The sequence below is a fragment of the Atractosteus spatula genome, chromosome 20, assembly GCF_055471065.1.
Source record: "Atractosteus spatula isolate fAtrSpa1 chromosome 20, fAtrSpa1.hap1, whole genome shotgun sequence".
Taxonomy (NCBI): Eukaryota; Metazoa; Chordata; class Actinopteri; order Semionotiformes; family Lepisosteidae; genus Atractosteus; species Atractosteus spatula.
Genome location: NC_142725.1, coordinates 5,196,635 through 5,211,749, shown reverse-complemented (window position 1 = coordinate 5,211,749; position 15,115 = coordinate 5,196,635).

The following is a 15,115-nucleotide window of genomic DNA, read 5'->3' as shown; positions in this document are numbered from 1 at the left end:
CCAACTCTGCCAGCACTGCTGTTATTCTTGTAACAGGGAGATCAAGTCAGCTCAGTTCTCTCACCAAAACAATGTAGCTCATCAGAGGCACAGTGAGAGGACTGCCTGATTTTTAAGACGAGAGACATCTGGATTTCGAGCATCCTGAAAAGTGCCCTTTTTGCCAACACAAAGCTATGCGTGTCCTGCTAATTATGGGCCTTTGCCTGCTGTAGAAACCTTGTAATCACCTGACAGCCATCTTCTAAAAACCCCTGGCCTCAATACGTTATTCCATAAACAACGTGTCAAGAGGCATTTGGTGTACTCCCATTAACAGATAATACAGTTGAGTTAGCTCTCAACAGGCTGCCAGCAGTCTCTGCTGTATTTCACTGGTTATTTGCACTTGGTGCAGCCTGTCATGTGGAGCTTAATTTAATATTCTAACAGTGGAATAATAAACATCTTGACCTCTTCCCTCTTGTGGGAACGGTATTACGCTAAGGAATTTCTAATTAGGATGAACTTTTAAACAAAATATATCTATACACTGAAGATTTGAGAAAGAGTGTCTTTAAAAGATGAATTGCTACTAGCTCATGCTCAATGGGTTTCACAAAATACTGCCGCAGGATTTAAAAACAGCTTTTGACTGCCACTTTTAATTTAATTACCATGTCTTCAAATCTCTAAGCATTTTTGGAATGATAATTGACTAAACAAGGGTAGATGAAAGGGTCCTTAGTAGTTGAGAATCTTTTCATTAACTTAAATTTTAATTGATACCTTTCTAGATTAGATTTTTTAAAAGATTTAGTTCTTGTTTTTTGTGCAGTTATAATAAATGTTGATTGAAAAGAGGGGCAACCATGTAGCTCAAAATGTACAGGCACCAACATGGTATATTTAGTCCATGGTAGCTGGTTGTATTTTATGATGATTATTTTCTGAATAAATTACTTGTTAATTGTTACTTGTTTTAATGGTTTAATAAAATACCTTACAATTGTGCATTTTTTTAGTCTTTTTAACTTGCCACACACCATAAATAAACCATTTTACTTTCACTTCCCAAAGCTGTCTGCCTTGTCTTCATTTGTCTTAAAAACCCTTTTATTTTCTAGTTTACTATTTAGATTTACTGTATTTTCCTCCGGAAAGCGGTATCCTTCTTTTAATATTCTTCTCACAAAAGCACACGATGTACAGGAATTGCAATTATAATATTACAAGAATCACCATTTCAGTATCTCAGTCCAACCCTGATTATGGCTTCCACATGACACTGATTATAGGGAGAGTGTACTGTATTTACAGTATAGTTTATTCAGCATAACTTGCCTGACTGAGGTAATACAACCTGATCAGTAGGACCCCCTGTCAGGGGGCGTTGCAGGGAATGAGCCAGAAAGCTGCTGCAAGGGTTGTGGCTGTCATGGACGTCCAAAGGGACTAACCGTGGAGAGCAGGAGAGTGGAAAAAGACCCATATGCGTAGCGGCGGAATGGGAAAAAGGCCCGGGCTCGTTAGTGCAAAGAGTTCAGGACTGCCATATAGAAACCTATGCCCTGAGGTAGCGGACGTGGGGTGACCTGGTGCTAGGCGGGTCTCAGGACATCCGAACGTCAATGCTGAGCAAGGGCAAAGTGCAAGACCCGGAAATATATAGCCCAAGGGAAAGAGAGGGACCGGAAGGACAGCAGGCAGGAAACTAGGGACAGGACAGAGAAGGAGCGCCCTCTGGCTGCAGAGGGCGTGACAGTGGCTGACAGGACCCCAAAGGAGCCTGCAGAAACCCTACACACAGATGTAGAGTCCTTAATTACAGAGTATTTTGAGTTAATCAGGTTGGTTCAGATACACACAAAACAGGCTCTCTGATGTTCGATGGCAGTGATTGGAATGCCAGAATGGGCTTGCGAAGATGCTCAGAAAGAACAGGAAAGTGTAACCCAAAAGGTATCAGTGCTGAGGTAGGCGTTGGTTAGCCTGACATAGCCAAAGGCTGATGCTTGCCAGCGAATGGATGGAATGACTGAGTGGGAAAAGAGGAAAGGAAAAGATTCATAAGACCAGAGAAATGGGTAGAAAACATCCATTTGCTTCATCTAAATGAATAAGGTTGGACCCCAAGCAGAATCCCCACCATTAAGGCTAAAGCGATGGTCTCTGAGATGGGTACACTGCAGAAGGCCTGTACCAGCGCTGCTGTGGGCAGAACTTGGGGGGATTCAGGGGTTGCTGCAGTGTTGTGGGTCTCCTGTCGCCAGGATGAAGAGGAGGTGTACCTGTTGCAGCTGTAGGCTGGGACACAACAAGGAGCCACTGAATGAAAAGCCAAAACCCAGCACTGAGACAGGAGGGTTAGGGCAAGGGCAGATGCCTATTAATTAAACACAATTTTATTTTTAGCAACAAGAATGATGCTATTATTATTAGATGCTGTTAGGATTCACATTGTATGATGATGACATAGCGGAGCTATAAGTGTTAATTGTATCCTGCATTTGCCGACACAATGGCTTCTGCAAGATGGGAAATTTTAACTAACAAGGATGGTTTCCTGATACGTTACCCAGGGGTACAGTGAAATTCCCACGCTCCCTCTAGACTAAGCTACTCTAAGCAAATTTATATCTCTTTTAAATATTTTGCTTTGCTTCATTTCTCATGTACCAGTCACCTGTCATGGGGATTTGCAGTGTTTAAATCTTGTTTCACTGACTATGATATTTCCTAAAATAACGAAGAATAGATTTTCTTTTAAAGAAAAAGGCAGAGGATTATGTTTTTAGCTCTTTTCTTGCCATTAATCTTCTGATTTTGCATGTGCTAGACTCTCCAACATTAGATTCAGGTCACAAAACAAATTACCTTTTCATCTCAAGAGAGAAGTGGGAATTCTGCATCCCAAATTGTGTGCTTGGCTACATAAAATCACACCCATTAACAACTCTAAACTGTGGTTTGAAACCCCCACTGAGCTATTGCTGCATATATTAAGCTTTAAATGAGCACCATTAAACAACTGCATACTGTATTGTTCAGTCAGCTTAATCCTCTCAACACTGGATTTTTACTGTTTTTTTTTAATGATAATGACAGCTTCTGGCAGAACATCAGTATTCTCCTTATTGTTACTTGAGGATATTTCTTGAGACAGTTTTGTAGATACTGGATACAGGCCACTGTGTAAGCAAACGCTGTAATTTAAGCCAGCCTATTTACCGCATTGTGAGTGCTGGAGCTACTGTTTTAATCTGGATTTGCCAGGTATTTGTCTATTTTGTACCCTCTCCATTCAGAATCTGCACCTGTTAACCCATTCAGCTCACTACTATAACTTGCACATCAGCACAAGGAAAGAATACAGCACAGAAAGAAAGGGCTACTGTGCTTGTAGTATCATCTAACCACTTACCACATTAATTCAACCTACCGAAGGAGGGACATGGCTCTCACTGACAATACTGCATGTCCCAGCTGTTACTGTTCCAGACTGAGATGAAACAGACCCAGTCCTGGCAATATTCAAACAATTCCACAGCACCACTCTGAGAATCCCAGCCACAATCAACTAATCACATAGCCCACACTCACACTGGATTGTATTATACTGTATTGGCAATGTCTGTATCAGGCCTCAATGTGCAGGCTGCACAAGGGCCTTTACTGATGAAGCTACAAGGGTATAACTGCCAGCAGCTAATCTCCCTGCAACTCACAACTGCCGCCCACTGAAGCTCAGCCTGGCCAGTACCTGGATGGGAGACCTTCTGGGAAAGCTAAGGTTGCAGTTGGAAGAGGTGTAACTGGGGCCAGTAGGGGGCACTCACCCTCTGGTCTGTGTGTGTCCTAGTGCCCTATTCTGGTGATGGGGACACTATACCTTCCTGACTCTCTGCGGTCATTGAAAATCCCAGGACATTTCTCAAAAAGAGGGTGTTACCCCAGTGTCCTGGCCAAATTTCCCATTGGCATTTATCAGTCATGGCCTCCTAATAATCCCCATCTATGAACTGGCTTCATCACTCTATTCTCCTCCCCACTGAGAGCTGGTGTGTGGGGAGCGTTCTGGTGCACTATGGCTGCCATCACATCATCCTGGTGGTGGTGGAGGGGATCCTCCATTACCTGTAAAGCACTTTGAGTGGAGTGTCCAGAAAAGCGCTGTATAAGTGTAAGGAATTATTACTATTAATTAATTAATTATGGGAACCAATAGAACTACCCTTCTCAAGTATACTTTTGTTTTTGCATACTAAGCTCTCCTTCTTTAGCTATCTGTGGGAATTGGTGGGATGTTGACCAGAGATTATTTCTCGGATGGTATGCATGTATTGTACCTTGAGGTTCAATTAAAAAAAAAACTGTCTGTTCTCTGCAGCACTTAGCAGGAGGAGACAGATGAAAACCTGCAAGAACATAAATTTGACCTCAATTCTTGTATTTTATTCTGAAACAAGTGGGAATGCTGTGCATAATGTAATGCCATATTAAGAATGTTTGGGTTTGAAGTATCTCCCATAGGGCCTGTAGGAGGGGGAAGGCAATGATTTATTAAATCATTTCTGAGCAACGGTGAATATAGGACAAAGTATAATAAACAGAACCGGGCATGCTAAACATTTAATAATTTACACATGTAACCTTTGTCAGCGAGACATGGTTTATAAATTCTGCAACCAGGCTGCCATATATTACTAATTTGAGAAGACATGTTTTACAGGGTGCTTTAGGAAGATTAATTGAAATGAGGTTAATAAAATGCCTTTGTGCTTGGCTCCAATCCTCCACAGAGAAGATGGGAAAAGGAGAGGACCAGAGTATACAGAAGGAGTAGGTGAAAGGAGGTGGAAAACAATATATACATACATATCTATACAACTTTAAAAACAACAGCCCTCTTTTATGGTTGTTCCTAGTTTTTTGGGGTTGTGAGATCCCTTTTCAAAATGTCACCTTGCATATAGTTGCTCTTGCACTGTATGGAGTTGAACGTACTGTATAATTAATAATGGTCTCTTTGTGTTGACAGTGGTGCAGTGGTTAGCTTCATGGCCTAGCAATGTTGAGACCCTGGGTTCAATTCCTTTTAGCTGTGTGGCGTTTGTTCCATTTTTGTGTGGGTTTCTTCCAAGTGAGTGTGCCAGTTTCCTCCCACAGCCCAAAGACATACTGGTAGGTAAATTGACTTTCGGAAAATGGACCCTGGTTATTAAATATGTGAATGTCTATGTCTGTGAGTATTTTCCCTGCAATAGACTGGAGTCCCATCCAGGCTCTGTCCTGCCTTGTGTCCAATGCTTCCTGGGAAAGGCTCCAGGACACCACGACTCTGTACTGGTTAAAGAAATTAGAAAAGGGATGGATCTCCATTTCATGGTACACAATGTTCTATGACAGGCTTTGATACTTGTTAGAAATAATTGAAACAGCCAGGGAATGACAGATGTCTGTGGCCAGGTTAGAGATGTAATATAAACATTCTATATTTATAAATGAAGATTATACTGTAACTGGAAGATGATTAGATCCTCATCTTGCCAAATTCTGCTCTCCTGTGTAAATATACAGTACATCTCTCCTCCTTTCCCTTTGCAGATTTCTCTCACACTCCTCTGTAAAATATTGGAAGTTATTAGCAGCTACATTCTTTAATATTTTATGACTTCTCCTCAGTAGCTACATACTGTGGTCATTTGTATCTTACTGCTCTTGAAGAAGCATTCACTTGCATTGGGTAGTTTTTCTTCTTCAAACTTGCATATTGTCAGTAGTATCAACTTTGTGAACCTTACATACAGTATAGCTCTGGATGAAATATGAAGTTGGGCTGAAATCTGTCAACAGGAGTAGTCTTCACTAGCTAAAACATTCATTTCTATGTTCTTTTCATGAAAAATGTCCTTCCCATGAGACACGACATTCATTATTTAAAACTCTTAAATGGTATCAAAGCCTAAACTTATACCGCCTTGAGGTAATGTGACACTTTCTGATTGGCAGCCTGATAACCAATGACATTGTAGCATGACAATATAATACTATAATGTGCACTGTACATTGTTTCAGTTCATATCTATTATGCATCACAGATGCTATACTGACAAGTATTTTACAAGCATGCATTTGTTACAGTACTATAAATAATCTTATGCTGAAGATAGGTTTTCTTATTCTGGATCTCTAACTAAACTTTTTAAAGTCACAAATGTGATGTTTTTAAAAGCAAGTGACAAAAATTTAAAAAGAAATCACGGAGAACAAGATGGAGAAGGAAATTGACCAAAACATGTCTGGCGCAGTGATTAAAAATGCTCTGTCAATTCCCACATTAATTGGTTCAAAGGGGGTTTGTAACAATTACAGAACAGGAATATTTTGGCCGCAATAACCCTAAATCATCTGTTATTTAAACACCAATATATCTGCTTGTCCAAAAAGCTTCAAGACTCCTGGGTTATCACTATAAATTTAAATGTGTCAAGGACTCGGCTTGAAAAAACGCACTGCAGATTTTTCTGCTTTCGAGCAGTTGGGAAGCGCACGTAGCCCTGGGAAGAGAGAGAAAGAGGAGTCATCACGCTCTGCTCTGGCGGATGTTACCTGCCATGAATCATCCCATTAATGGGAGTCCTTCCAGTTTCCAGCAATGACAATCTGCAGGCACTAGGAGAGAAACTGCACAGTGTTGGCAATGAAAAAGTAATCCTCCATCAGTCAGCTTTCATTAAATCAAGGCTGGCCACTCTGTATCCGAACTGAGGTGCTGCTCTCACAGGCTAGCATTCAGGCCTGCAGGCACAAGATGCCCCCTCTCCTGGCTTTCCTGGATAGGCTTAACAACAAGAGCCTTTTCAGAAATACTCTAATTTATTCCTAACAAGTGGTAATAATTAAAACATCTAAACACGGAAAGTTTCAAGAATACACCTGTACCTCTTTTTATGAATGTTCTTTTTCAATTTGACACCGTGAAGCATGTGAATTAATGCCCACATTTTGAAAGGAAAGCCAATTCGAAACGACAAAGAAGCGATACAACGAAAAATGTTCGAAACCTCCACCAAATGTAGAGAGTGAAAAGGAAAGCGCTTTAGACTCATTTCATATTGAGTGTTCACTTTACATTCCACTAACTAGTCTGGGTGAGAGCCAGGACAGAGCGTGTAGAGTGGCAGGAGAGACACGCGTGATAGAGTTCACCTCGCCTTGCTTTGTGTGTTTTTCGCTATCATGAGCACTCTTATTTTTTGTGTAAGAAATGTTGTGGTTTATACAGTACTTTATCACACACCCTGAGGGTGTTAAGAACATTAAAATTGTGTGTGTGATTACACAACAAGCAAATGAAGTGGTTACTGTACAGTACTATACTTCGGTATGATTAAGGATGTCTAATTAGATGAGCAGTGTTTTTTAAAACTAAAACTCAAACCACAATATGAATTCTAGCTATTGTTATTTCATTTTTTATTTTTTGGTGAAAAAAGTAAAAGCAACATTTCCAGGGGCCCGAACGGATCAAAATTTTTACCATAAGAATTAATAGAAATATGTTTTTCCTTTTCCCAATTTTTGCTATATGAAAGGGTTTCTGGGAACAAATTACATTTTTAAAAAGAGGTACATGTGTATTTGCTTACTTCACATCTCTTCAAGATCCACCAGAAATCACCTTTTGAATTCTCATATTCACTACCTGTAATCAATCTACTGTACATGTTACAGTGGGTGTCATGGAGTATGGCTGATAACAGCATGGGGTATGTACAGACACTGATCATTGTGATAACCATTCAGTTCAATACAGGTCAGCGTTAGTCAGGCTTGCATACAGGAGGTGAGGGTTGGTGGTACTTGCAGGACACTTGCTCCCTGTGCTCACCAGGATGTCTCCTTTGGTTATGAGACCACTTAATGATTTCACTTATCCAACCTTTGAGTGGAGGGTGCAAATAAGAGGAAGGCCTATATGAGGATAAAAGGCTTCAGAAACGGGCAGTCCAGGAAATCCTTGTAGAAGATTCTGCCTTCTATCTTCCTCACTCTCTATTTAACCCAGACAAAAAAAGACGCAGCACTGTGATTCTATACAGGCCACACTTCCAGTGCTGTGGGACTTTGTCTTTGAAGTCCAGAAACTTGCAAGGTATTACCGCAAGAGACTAAAGTAAATTTAAAACCTGTTTTTATTCTTGTCTATTTTGAGACATTATTGGATATGAAGAGAGAGTGGTTGCCTCTAGCAATGAACAGGCGTCCCACCCAGAGTGTACCCTGCCTTACACCCATTGCTTGCTGGGATAGGCTCCGCCTACCACCGACCCCCCCACCACCCTGAATTTGAAGAAGCAGTTCGAAAATGGATAGATGATTCTCTTCAGCTTAACATCACTTTAGAGAGCAGTCTCATCCTGAGTGTCACCCTTTATTGAATAAGACTGGCTGTACAGTACCTTTCTGCTACTGAACTTGTATCTCATTATGATGGTGATTGGATCTTCCTGTCAGCTGGCTGTGTCTGTTTTGTAAAGAGATGGGTCAAGTATGTTTTGTCTGTCTCCTAATTAACCAAATGTTCGTCTTTTAAGTTGTAACTTGCTATTTTGCTCTGAAACAACACTGTAACTAGGGACGTAAAATCCATGAGATCACATTCTGCAATGTATGACTATAAAGGCCAAAATTTGTATTCTTTATCATTTTACTTGTTAGGCAAACTAATGTCAGGAGTGACTTTCTCACCTAAATGTTTCTTTAATTACTTACTATCTCTTGGGTCCAGAGCCTCTTGGATCCTTGACTCAATCCAGACTGATAGTAGGAAGCACGTCTACGAAGAGTACTGCACCTTAGCTGTCCATAAGTAAAATACATAGTCTCTGGGATTCTGGGATTGCCTGTGGGACTGAAGGCCAATTGGCTTCCTCTTTGTGAGCCATATGTTCTTCAGATGCTCCTGTATACAAGCCAACACCCAATCCTCAATATTGATGATACTTCATTTTACTACATACATTTTACAAAGAATTTAATAATTTATTCCAAACCTGAATGCTTAAACTGAAAACTTCTAAGGGTAAGTTACGGTCATCAAGCACCAAAAAGAAAAAAAAATGAAATATGTTGATTGCATAAGTATTCAGACCCCTGAACTCAATATTTAATGGAAGCACCTTTGGCAGTAATTACAGCTGCAATATTTGGGGGAAAGTGTCTACCAGCTTTGCTTATCGGCTTGGAGCAATTTATGCCCATTCTTTCTTACTGGCAGTTTTTCTCAGCTCTCTCAATTGCTCTAAGATTTCAGTTTCTGTCCATAGATTCTCATTAGGATTATACAGTAGGTAGACTTCGACTGGGACATTCAAGGACATACAATTTTCTTCTTAAGCTACTCCGGTGTAGGTTCTGGCCTTGTGTTTGAATCATTGAATCATTGTCCTGCTGAACAGTGAATTTTCATCCTAGTGTTAGTTCTGAAGCAGGTTTTCTTCTAAGGTTTGTCTTAGATGGGATATGTTCCCATCAGTCTTGACAAGCTTCCCAGTCCCTGATGATGGGAAGCAGAACTGTAACATAATGCTAAGAACACTCTGCTTGACAGTGGGGCTGGTGTGATTGAGCGATGCACTATGTGGGGTTTGCATCAAATGTAATGTTTTGCATTTAGACCGAAATGTTCTAATTTTGTCTTGTCTAACAAAAAAACCATTTGCCATATTGCAGTATCACTCGAATGCTTTCTTGCAAGCTCCATGCAGTGTTTGAGGTAGGTATTACTAGATTCCTCCATGACCAGCTGTTAAGCTTGAAGGGAAAACCTGATCTAGGCTGTGTCTGGGTGCACTCTTCTTAATGATCGACTTCACTATGCTTTACTTTTTTTTTAAATTTCAAAACACAGTCACAGCTCTGGAAGGAAAAGAAAAGAGTAGCAGTTATTGATCTTGATTTCTATTTTCCCCAGAGTATTTGTAGACTCCAGTTTGCAGGCATAAAAAGTTTCCATGGGCAGGCTGAAATTGGATGTTTTAAGTCTGAAAGGGAGTTATCTAAGAATTTCATTGTAAAGCTGTCACAAGTTCCATCATTTTAACAGTTGTTTCTTTCCCAATTGACCAGGTGTGAGCCTGGTAAGTACCTGGATGGGAGAACTCCTGGGAAAAACTAAGGTTGCTGCTGGAAGAAGTGTTAGTGGGGTCAGCAGGGGGTGCTCATGCCCCAGTATAGTGACAGGGACACTATACTGTAAACAGGCGCCGTCCTTCGGATGAGACATAAAACCAAGGTCGAGACTCTCTATGGTCATTAAAAATCCCTGGGCATTTCTCGAGAACAGTAGGGGTGTAACCCCAGTGTCCTGGCCAAATTTCCCATTGGCCCTTACCAATCATTGCCTCCTAATAATCCCCATTTATGAATTGGCTTCATTACTCTGCTCTCCTCCCCACTAATAGCTGGTGTATGCTGAGTGTTCTGGAGCACTATGGCTGCCGTCACATCATCCAGGTGGGGCTGCACATTGGTGGTGGTGGAGGAGAGTCCCCATTACCTGTTAAGCGCTTGTGTCCAGAAAAGCGCTATATACTGTAAGTGTAAGCAATTATTAATTATTATTATTATTATTATTAATTGTTATCCAACAAACAAAAAAGGAGAGGAACCTCTTTCTTCATCATCTTCATCATCACCATCACTACTGCTGCTGCAATGACACACTTCTTTTACAACACTGTTGAAATGCAATGCATTAAACTAAAACAGGAAATCATCCAACAGTGAATAGAAGAATTAAACTTCATGCCTGGCTAATTTATTCCTACACACATCCATGAAACTATATCTAAGGGAAAGGCAGAACTCACAAAAATGCAAAGAAATTAAAGAATACATCAATCTAAACAAACATGAGAAGACAGACTCATATACTGTATATGGATGAGAGAAAGGAGCAACTACCTGTTTTATGAAATACAGGATATAGTGAAATAAAAATGTCAAGAGATACTATAATGTTGGTTTTCTTACTCATCCACGTGCTTATTGTTAGTGACATATGGTTTTCTGCTTTTCTGAAATGACACATTTGAAATTTCAAAAGTTAAAGCCGTGAATCTATCAAGCAATGATATACAGAGAAAAATAATTTCTTTTCTTGTTATTTTTCACTGCTGAATTTTAGCTGCAGTTGATAAAATTAAACTTAGACTGGACCTTTCAAAGAGACTATAAAAGTGATCCCTATACTCTGTAACACAGAAAGAATTATGTACATATGATATAATTAATGATTCCACCAAAAATATTTTTTAGAACAAGTGTGTCACGATCATTATCCCTCCAACCCTTTCGTATTTTAGTTGTTTATGTGCACCTGCCCCCTGTTTTGTCTCTCATTCTTTAAGCTCCTGCCATTCCTGGCTCCTGGCATTGGAAGACGGATGCCCGGAGGCCCGCCTAGCATCAAGTCACCCTACGTCCGCAGCTTGAGGGCATAGGCTTCCGATCAGCATCCTGACCAGCTGAGTCCGGGGCTCGGAGTGCCTGGCCACGTCACTGTTTTTAACCTCCTTCCGGATCTAGCTCCAGATTTTAACCCTGTCTCGTCTTGGATGGATCACCCGGTTTTCGGACTCTGGACTGCGCCCCAGATTCCCCTTTTGGACTGTCCAGACTTGTTTGCCTTCGCCACAGCCCCCAAGCACCAGCTTTAATTCAATTCAATTCAATTAATTTTTATATAGCGCCTTTCACAACAAGGTTGCCCCAAGGCAGATCACCGTCGTCACACCCCCCCTGTCTGTCAACCTCTCCTGATCCTCTATGTCTCTTCCCTGTTGTCCTTCTCCACTTACTTCCAGATTATACCGTCTGCACAGGGTCCTAAACCACAGTACGCACCACATGGGAGTCAGGACTGGCTCCTGTTACAAAGTGCTTATTTGTATTTATCCAAACCTAAAAAAGTACACAGTTAAGAAATCCATATAGTGAATTATAGGATTCTTCCACTATTTCAATTCAATTCAATTTATTTTTATATAGCGTCTTTCACAACAAGGTTGCCCCAAGGTGCTTAACAAAGCAAGTGACCATTCATGTTGTGAATACAGAACAGAAAAGACCAGAAGACAACGGAGGAGAGGAACCAAAAACTCCTTAGTAAGGAGAAAAAAAAACTCTAGGGGTTCATGATCAACTGGCTGCCCAACCCCTTTGGGCATGCTAACATTATACAATTTTTAAAAAAGGAATAAATGAATAAAGGTATTAATCCATTTGTAACAGTAACAGTAAATTAGTATTAGAAACAATTCTAGCTGCTGCATTCTGAATTCGCTGTAAGGTGTTGAAAGAGATGGGTGCTCCCTGACAGTAGGGCATTGCAGTAGTCTAACCTGCTGTACTGTATACAAGAGCATGTATTAATTTTTCTTTGTCTTTCTAAGGAGAAAAACTACCTTAGTTTCACAATATTTCTTAACTGTAGGAGCATGTTTTCGATACTGTTTTAGCATGAGAGTTAAACAAGAGCCTTGTGTCTAATATGATGCCTAAGTTATGTGCTGAGTTAATTTTTTGAATCCTCTTAGTTAAGTACTGAAGTTATAGTAGTCCTATCAGTATTGTTGCCTCCAGACAACAGAACCTCAGTTTTATCAGAGTTGAATAACAAAAAGTTTTCGGACATCCAAGTCTTTACTTCATTAATGCAATTAACTAAAGTGATAACAGACGAGTTGCCCTTAGGTATAAATGAAATGTATATTTGAGTGTCAACAGCATATGAATGAAAGTTAATATTATGTTTTCGTATTATACTACCTAGTGGCACCATGTAGAGAGAGAACAATATTGGTCCCAGCACTGATCCCTGTGGTACCCCAAACTGAACTGGTGACATTGACGAAGCAGTACAATTATTAGATATTTGAACATAATGAAAACGATTAGTAAAATATGAAGTAAACCACTTAAGGACAGTTCCACATAAGCCAACCTCAAAAAGAGTGGTCAACTATGTCAAAGGAAGCACTAAGATCTAGGAGCACAAGCACTGTTGCATTCCCTGTGTCAGTTGCTGCCAGAATATAATTTACAACTCTTGTTAGTGCAGTTTCAGTGCTGTGGCCTAGGCGGAAACCAGACTGGAATTTCTCAAGTATATTATTTGAGTCCAGATAAGACTGAAGTTGGGTCGCAACTATTCTCTCATGAATTTAAGATAGAAATGGGATGTTTGAGACAGGCCTGTAGTTGTTAAGAACTTGTGGATCTAAATTTGGCTTCTTAAGGAGCGGTCTAACAACTGCTACCTTAAATTGATCAGGTATAATGCCTGATGCAAGGGACGTGTTCATCATACTAATTATAGGTCTTCCCTGTACTTCAAGGGAATCTTAGCCGAGAAGGGATGGGATCTAGTGGACACATGGTTGACTTTGTCTTAATAATTAATTTCTTGAGTTCTTGTTCATTAACTAATTGAAAAACACTAAAGAGGTGCGCATATTGTTTCTGTACCAGACTTCTTTGCGGCTTATTTGTGTTTGAAGTCTGATGGTGTTAATTTTATCATTAAATAAGTTCATGAAATCGGCACTACTAAAGTAAAGTTAGATGGTGCTATAGAATCGGTCTTATTTGTAAGATTGGCTATTGTCTTAAATAGGTAGCGAGGGTTATTTTTATTGCTTTCTATAAGTTCAGAGTAGTAAATAGAACAAGCTCTGTATAGGGCTTTCTTATATTGTTGCAGGCTATCAGTCCATGCCAACTGGAATACTTTAATATTCTTTAGTACTCCAGTTTGCGGCACTCCTGTTTAAGGGATTGTGTGTGATCATTATACCATGGAGAGTGTCTAGTGGTTTTGACTACCTTAGTCTTTAAAGGGGCAATTTCATCAAGGGCCTTTCTGACCACTGTATTATAGTTGATTATAGTATGTGTGATTTCGTCAACATTATTACTGGAGATGAAGTTAGCATTGCTCATCGTGTTCATGAAATTGAATGAAGTACCCCCATTGATGTGTCCTGTTGTAATAGTCTTCTCCTTGGCAGCTATCACAGGCAGTAGAATCTCAAAAGTAATTAAAGATTGGTCAGAAAAAGAGTTATTGGCAGGATGGACTAGTACATGAAGAATATCAGCTCTATGAGTGATGATTAAGTCTAGCATATGATTGTATACGTGTGTTGGTCCAGTTATATGCTGACTACAACCTACAGAGTCAAGCAGAGACAAGAAATGTTTACTGAAGTTGTCTTATTGTATGTCCATATGTATGTTAAAGTTGCCTAATATTACAAAATTGTCTAAAATAATTAACAGAATGAGAGAGCAGTTCACTAGATTTGGCAAGAAACAATGCATATGGTCCTGGGGGTCTGTACACTAAAAGAATGTATGTAGATGAAGTAACCACTATTAAAGTGGTTACTTAAGCCCAGCCTAAAATATTACCTTTCTAAAGTTTTGTCCTCTTACATATGAATAATCTCTGACTTCTGTGATATTTCTCTGACAATTCAGCAATGATTTAGTTAAGGAAAAGATTCCATCTGCTTTCTTTTTCTCTACATTGAAATTGTATCAGAGTTCAGCCAAACCACAGCTCTCAAACTGGGATTTTCTTTTAATTAGAATATTTCTGGATTCATTGTTGTAAACAAGAACTTTAACTTACGTGACACTACCAACATTTTATTGATTCATTTTTTTTAACAAAATATTTTTTTGGAACTTTTAGACCCACTAACAACTTAAGAGCCTTTATTTTTTAATCATACTGTCCAAGTACAGACCTCCACCAGATGCCTTTGAAAAAACAGAGGAGGAAATCAAATATAGCTCATAAATCAGCAATATAAATTCAGTCCACCCTTAGACGTATAATTTCACCGAGTCGTGCCATTAATCAGAACAGCAAACCAACAAACAGCAGGATTCCAGCAAAGACCTTAAATCTGTCGGATTCAATGTAACGCTTCAGAGATAACAAATACAGCATGTATTTTTTTGTGGCTTTAAACCAGGTGTCAATCTAAGGGATTCAGTTTAGGAATGAAACTAAAGACTCAAATTAAACACTGTGGAAAACATGGAAAATCCACTCTGT